General features: G+C 48.1%; 2 non-coding genes across 2 annotated transcripts; one reads left to right on the top strand and one right to left on the bottom strand.

Moving 5' to 3' along the window:
- Positions 1 to 6,531: 6,531 nt before the first annotated feature.
- On the top strand, positions 6,532 to 6,605 carry TRNAI-AAU (transfer RNA isoleucine (anticodon AAU)). Its single transcript has one exon. It is a non-coding gene; the product is annotated as a tRNA-Ile (tRNA).
- A 430-nt stretch (positions 6,606 to 7,035) lies between these two features.
- On the bottom strand, positions 7,036 to 7,106 carry TRNAG-GCC (transfer RNA glycine (anticodon GCC)). The gene has a single exon. It is a non-coding gene; the product is annotated as a tRNA-Gly (tRNA).
- Between the last annotated feature and the right edge of the window lie 502 nt (positions 7,107 to 7,608).

Genomic DNA, 7,608 nt, shown 5'->3' with positions numbered 1-7,608 from the left:
GGACGCTCTCCTCTTTTCCCCTTAGTAGCATTCTCCGGGGTGGGCGCGTTCACATTACTGCCCTCTGTTGGGGGGGGACTTGTTCAGCTTGAAATTCTATGCCTTGCCAATTGAGCCGTTGACCTGAATTCCGAGCCTTATCCGGGCTTTGTGTGTCCCCTCCCCCTTCGGCTACCATTATGTTACCCCGGTCCATGGATGTTACATTCTTGTCTATCGCCTTGCACGGGAGACTCGTCAGTTCACTTTATGAGGGGCCGCCGCAAGGTGTTTTATCAGACATAGATTGTGTTTGCGATTGAAGAGTCTCGGTGATCTCAAAGGGGGGGGAGGTTCGTCAGTAAGGCAAGTAGGTATTATTTCTATCGTTTTAGGAGTGGATGTGGGATCTTCAGAGCCCTCTCCTATGATAACACCCTTACCCAGGGGAGGGTGTTGCGATTGAATGGAGGTCTCCACAACTGCTGAAGCACATACAGTTTTAACAGTTCTTATGTGCGGTAAATGTGCACCACTCCCCCCGTTACCTCCATTGTTCTTAGTCCTTGCTTGGCTGCGCGTCCTCTGCAGCCCTATGGTGTCTCGTGCGGCCTCCATGCCCTTCGCCACCCCTCCGCAAACACTCTGTCAACACTCTGCGACGCTCTGCATCCGGAGTGGGGTATATGTAGGGGAAGCTCGTCCTTCACGATAATCAGCAATAGTAAACAGACTCCAGTAGGCTCCCACACAGCAACACCACAGCAGAGAGTGGTTCTGTAACACTCCACTTTTGACAAGAAGCTTTATGAAGGGGAAGTATGATTCACACCCTTGTCAGATGGAAATCCATCACACAGAAAGCTGGGTGTTGTATAATTCCCACGATAAATGATAGGAGGCGGTGTAGTTGCAGGTTGTGCCTTTTTATTCTTCAGTGACATCAAAGTAAAACTGCATCATATATGATATGAGTCAACGAAGGGCAACAGGCCCCAGAACTGTGACACAGCTGGTTTAAATGTTCATAGTCTCTCCTAAGGCTTGGAGGCCTCTGCTTGGGAGGAGCGCCCAGGAGCGTGTCTTGCTCCGTGGCTTTCTCCCGCTCGAATCCCGCTTAAAGCGCGGGGGCCAGACTTCCAGCCGCTCACGAGATCTCGCGAGACCACGAGGTCTCGCGATATCTCTACACACCTCCCTCTGATAATGCAAAGGCAGTTCATTGCAAAACATAGTCATTGTATCTCACTGGTCTTCTGTGTTCCCTTCGCGGACCATCGCCTCTCTATCTCTGCACACGTCCTGCTGGTCATTTTCTCGCTCAACTGTGGGTGCATCCGCTTCAAACTCATTTTCTTCAACTTCTCTTCTGTATGTCTCCGGCTCTCGTTCTTCCTCTCTCTCATTATCCATTACTCCTTCAGCTTCAGACCTTTCTAAGGTCTTTTCTCTCTCTTGCCTTTTTTCAAACATGGCTACTCTTTCCATGTTCCATGTGCGCCCATCTTCGGTGTGGACATGGTTGGCTCCTCGGTGAATCACCTTCACAGGTCTGCTGAACCGTGAGCCCGTGATTTGATCCTTGGTCGGTAACCGTATTTTGATCCAATCTCCTTCTTTTACATCTGACCCTTGTTTGGTCCTTCTTCTTTTGTCGCTCCACCTTTTCATGCGTCCCTTGCTGTTCTCTATTCTCCACACCACTTCCGACATGTCTACTTCTTCGTCTTCTCTTACTCTGGCCAACCATGGCGGTACTAGCGTGGAGGCTGCTCTCCTCCCTCTCAACATGCGAAAAGGGGAAATTTGGGTGATCCCGTTGGGAGTCAGTCTGTGAGCTGTGATGGCCTCTTTTGTTGTTTTGAGGGGATCCATTCCTGAAGCAGTCGCTAATTGGATGGCTCCCTTAATAAACCTATTGGCCCTCTCGACAAGCCCATTTGCTTGAGGGTGATAGAGTGCTGCTTTCTTCTGGTGTATGTTGTGCTTCCTCAGGAACAGTTCCATGTCTCTGGATATTAGTTGTACCCCGTTGTCTGTTACTAACTCATTGGGGAGCCCTTCCCTCTGGAAAATGGCCATGAGGACCTCTATTACTGTTGTGGTCGTAATGTTGGGAACAAACTCGGCCTCGACCCACTTCGATAGGTAGTCCACTAGCACTATGCCGTACCGATGTTCGGGCGCCATCGCCTCCAATGGTCCTATAAAGTCTAGACCTACTTTTGACCACACCGCTTCTGGGGTTTCTGTGGGAATCATGGGCGCCTGCCTGATCTTCAGGCGCTTGTCACTGTTGAGACACTCATGGCATCTCTCAATCATGGTGCGGATCTCCTGGTCCATGGACGGCCACCAGTAGGCTTTTCTCACTCTGCGACGTGTCATGGTGTTCCCCAGATGGCCCGCATGGGCCCTGCACAGAATGGTTTTCCTCATGCCTGTGGGCGGGATTACCTGGTCGTTTTTCATAATTATGCCGTCGGCTTCTGAGATCTCATCTGCCACTTCCCAATAAGGTCTCATTCCTTCTGGCACTGCCCTTTCATCTGGCCATCCGTTTTTGATCCATTCTCTGATTCTCACCATGGTAGGATCATTTCCGTCTTCTTCCATCCAGTGTTTTTCGCTGAGTTCCAGGTAGTGGGACGCCTTGAGAACTGTAATGGATGCTACAATGCAATCTTCTTGTAAGAAAGTGGTGGCATTGTCCTTGCCCTCTGGCAATCTTGACATGCAGTCCCCCTGCAAATTCTTCCATCCAGAGATGTGTTGCACCTCGAAGGTGTATTCCTGCAGTTTTGCTGCTATGCGTGCAAATCTGGGCGTTGACACTTTGGTGCCGCCTGGGCTGAGCATGTGGATGAGGGGCTTGTGGTCGGTAACCAACTTGAACTTTGTGCCCCACACATATGTCCTGAAATGTTCCACGGCCCATGCACACGCTAGCATCTCCTTCTCTATGGTGGAGTAGTTTTGTTTGGCTGACTATGGGGCTTTCGAGGCAAATGCTACCACGTGTTCCGTGTCGCCCTTCTTCTGAGTGAGGACAGCTCCTAATCCATATGCGCTGGCATCTGTAGTGATGACTGTACTCCACTCTGGGTTGAACGGTTGCAAGCACGGCGCTTCAACTATGTGTCGTTTTGTGCTTTCCACCGCTTTCTTCTGAGCTTCTTGCCACATGTACTCTGACCCTTTTTTGAAGAGCTCTCGGAGCGGCGCTGAGGTTTCCGAGAATTTGGGGATGAATTTTGCATAGTACTCCGCCAACCCGAGGAAGGACCTCACTTCGTCTTTGTTGGTGGGTTCAGGAGCTTTAATTATGGCCTGCAGTAAGTTTTGCTTGGGATTTATACCTTGCTCTGATATCTTGTACCCCAAATACTCAACTTCTTTTGCTTTGAACACGCATTTTTCGTACCTTAATCTCACTCCCGCTTCTTGCAGTTTGGTGAGGACTGTTCTCAATGTGACATTGTGCGTCTGTTCATCCCTTGCGTAGACAAGGATGTCATCCTGGAAATAGGCCACGTTCCTCACGTTCCGCAGTAGAGCATCCCTCATGCGTTGAAACGCTGAGGCTGCGGATGATAACCCAAATGACATCTTGGTGAACTGGTACGTGCCAAACGGGGTGATGAAAGCGGTGAGTGGCTTGGACTCCTTGTGCAGTTGTATTTGATGGTAGGCGTTCCTCATGTCCAGTTTCGAGAATTCTTTGGATTCCTTCATCATGAGGATTAACTCATTGATGCTCGGCAGTGGGTAGCTGTCTGCAATAACTTCCAAGTTTAGGCTACGGAGATCAATGCATACTTTTAGCTCTTGTGAGTCCTGGTTCTTTATAAGTACCACTGGGCTCAGCCACTCAGAAGCTTCAATTTCTTCGATGATGCCATCTTTCTTCATTCTGTCCAATTGGCTTCTGAGTGTGTCTCTTGCGGTTGCCGGTACTGGCCTTACTCTGTGCTTGACGGGGACTGCGTTGGTTTTAAGTAATATTTTGTGGACAAATCCCTTGATGTGTCCTGGTTCCTCCGAAAATATTTTAGGGTAATCTCTTTTCGCTACTGGTGCGCTCCTCCAACTGACTGACAGCACCTGATCCTCTGTGCTGGGGTCCAGCTTGATTCTCAGTTTCGCCTGGTCGTCCCACCCTAGTACTGCTGGGCCTTCTTGACTAAAGAAAACTTTAGTGGAAGTCTCTCTTCCTTTGAACTCTACTTTCCCTTTGATGTAGCCCAACAGGTCTACAGACGCACCGCCGAAAACTGTAGGCCTGTGCCGTGTGCTGAGTACTTGGACCGTCTCTGTACCCATCATCTCTTTGTATGTGCGTAGGGGTATTATGGTGAGATCAGAACCCGAATCAGCCATGACTCTTGTTTCCAGCCCATTGATTTTGATTGCACAATGGGGCTTTTCCCTTCTGGCCTGTGGGCTGTTCACCATGATGACTGTAGGTCTCCCTTCATCTTCCGAGGACGAATCCCTCTCCATGTTGTGTTCAGCGTTGACGCTCGTGATCTTCTTGTTGCGCCACCGACACACGATTGAGAAGTGTCCAATCTTTTTGCATACTGAGCACTCCTTGTCTCTTGCTGGGCACTCTATCGAAGGCTAGGTGCTTCGTGCTGGTGCACCTGTGGCATTTCAATGGTTCTTTCTTCCCCCATTTCCCTTCTCTCACATCGAGGACCGGCCTCTCCTTCTTTGGGCGGAATGCCACAACTTGTACTTCGGTAGGGCTGTGGCCGCTTGCAAATTCTTCCCTTCTGCCTACCGTTTCCTCAACTGCTCTCGCTATTTCAATAGCTTTTTCCAGCTGTAGTTCCTTCTCTAACATGAACTTGTCTTGTACTTTTCTGCTGTTTGTGTGGACCACCAGCATGTCGCAGATGTGACTCTCTGCGTTGTTACCAAAGCTGCAGAGCGCTGCCAGTTTGCGCAGTTTGGTGGCATAGTCATCAACGGGTTTGGACGCCTCCTGTTTGCGGCTATAGAACCGGATCCTGTGCAGCACAGTATTCTCCTTGCTGGCGAACCTTTTAACAATCCTTCTTACAGCCTCCTTGAATACATCATCATCGTCACCGGCTCCCAGCTCCGGGGTGAGACTCTCAAACACCCTCTGCCCTTCGACGCCCAGGGCATTTAGTAACATCGCCCTGCGTCTCGCCGCCGAGTCGCCCGCACCGCCCAAGGCCTCTACATACGTTGTGAATAAGGGTTGCCATTGTGGCCACGGAATGGCAGGCCTACCTGGAGTTTGCAGGACGGGCGGTGGTGGTGTCGCTCCTTGCATGGCTCCCCGCGGGTTTTAGTGGTGATCCTCGTCGCCAATTATGTTGTATAATTCCCACGATAAATGATAGGAGGCGGTGTAGTTGCAGGTTGTGCCTTTTTATTCTTCAGTGCTCATCAAAGTAAAACTGCATCATATATGATATGAGTCAACGAAGGGCAACAGGCCCCAGAACTGTGACACAGCTGGTTTAAATGTTCATAGTCTCTCCTAAGGCTTGGAGGCCTCTGCTTGGGAGGAGCACCCAGGAGCGTGTCTTGCTCCGTGGCTTTCTCCCGCTCGAATCCCGCTTAAAGCGCGGGGGCCGCACTTCCGGCTGCGCACAAGATCTCGCGATATCTCTACACTGGGGCATATATGAGCGTGCTATGTCAGGTGAGATTATTTCTTGAGGAGTAAATTGTCCCCAATTCGTCTACTAATAGTTCAAGCATTGCCTCCTGTACTAAATGGCTTCTTTTTAGGCGCATAGCAAACAAATATGTGCAAAAAAGGCTATTGCTGGTTGGAGTTTTAGAGAGCAGCAGTTCTGTCATTTGTGACTCTGAGGTGTCCATTGGCTGTGCAGGGCAGTCTCACCTCGTCTTTGGGTGTTTTGTTATACATAGCTCTCAACTCACCCGCTTTCGGAGGGTGTCACCCGCAAAAAGCATCCAGACACCAGCCCACCCGCCAGCTCATCTGTTTCACCCGCCTTGGAGCCACAGACTCTGCTGCATACCTCACGCAGGCTCAGTCTTACTAAATGAGCCAGCGCAGTGGACTGTGGACACAGAAGAAAGCCAAACGGAAATGTAGGGAACAGCCACACAGAGCTCACGTCTACTGAGTCAGCACTGATAAGTTTCAACTTTCTATGTTGTGTTTATTTAGCCTCATGTGAGACAGTATATTTTAGTTTATACATATAACGCGAGATTAATTTATAATAAAAACGTCACCCTCCCATTTGCCAAGCCCATTCACTTCAATGGGCTCTCACCCCACCCCAAACAAATCGTGTTTTCACCCGCATTGATGTCAAAAAAGGTTGAGAGCTATGGTTATATTACATAACACCTGGAAACACACCCCAGTGCCCCATGGATAGTGAGACCTGCACCGAGTAAAACAACGTATACAGTAGGTGTAAGGCGGGTAGAACTTTGCAAAGATGAGTCAATTATGTATGGTTTCTAATCTATATTTAGGACAGAATAACTGAAGACAAATATGAAGACAGCATCCCGTTGATAATTCAACCTGGCCGGTTAGCTCAGTTGGTTAGAGCGTGGTGCTAATAACGCCAAGGTCGCGGGTTCGATACCCGTACGGGCCACAGGTTATTTTTTCATACGTATGCCTCTGTCGGGCCACTTCGTCTTTTTTTTTTCAAACGTATGTGGAAGCGTATTTGAACATGGAAGACTATAGACTAGATCTGATTTACGTTTTTCAAAACTTCGTTTATGCGCCCTGCATTAATAGACACCGTTGAGTAAACTTGTTTATTTGTACAGTAATTTGAAATAGTTTTTATTAATATTTGTTTTTTCTGAGGGAGGCATATGGGAGATACAAGTCAGGAATGTGAGCGGATAAAGTAACTCAGCTGGTAGTTACAGCATCTTAAGGAACTGTTGAACGTGTTCACATAAGAACATCCTTCAGACGTAATATAAATCTGTCGTACTATATTTGAAAATTCTTAAGAAAATTAATAATTAAATAAAATAAAAGAATGCATAACAAATTCAAAAATTGTACGCTGCATTGGCCGGGAATCGAACCCGGGCCTCCCGCGTGGCAGGCGAGAATTCTACCACTGAACCACCAATGCCGTGCATACTTTCTGTCGTAATATAGCCGATACATAGAAATCCACCAGACAGTAGAACTTTGTATGTGGGGATATTAAATCGATGTCATCACTTTACAGACTATGATCAACAAATACGACGAGTTTAATGACAGGAATCTTATTTTTCTATGTGAACGAATAAAAGACACTACATTTCTATCTCTTTGGTGCAGAAGTCGAACAAGCTGCAAACCAGGCTTACCTGTGTCATGTCTTCCTTTCTCTAGCAGACTAGGAACTGGACCTTAGTCCTATTTATACTTGAAATTCTGCGAGTTGTATCTTTCCAAAATTTGAATAAGAAAACTCCCAAAAACCTAAGGGTTAGATAGACTTTTTAAGTATGGCCACAAGAATCTTGAGCGCTCTGCAAGGGAAGAAAGGGGTTTAAATAAGGATTTATTATGTGGAACTAAAAAGCAACTCCTGAGGATCCGGCATCGCCCAGGAAGAGGGTGCTATCTATGGGGAGCTGTGTACT

This window comes from Ambystoma mexicanum, chromosome 1p (assembly GCF_040938575.1).
Source record: "Ambystoma mexicanum isolate Mex_15411 chromosome 1p, UKY_AmexF1_1, whole genome shotgun sequence".
Classification (NCBI taxonomy): domain Eukaryota; kingdom Metazoa; phylum Chordata; class Amphibia; order Caudata; family Ambystomatidae; genus Ambystoma; species Ambystoma mexicanum.
Note: the sequence above shows the minus strand (reverse complement) of the source record. Positions and strands in the feature narration are given on the sequence as shown.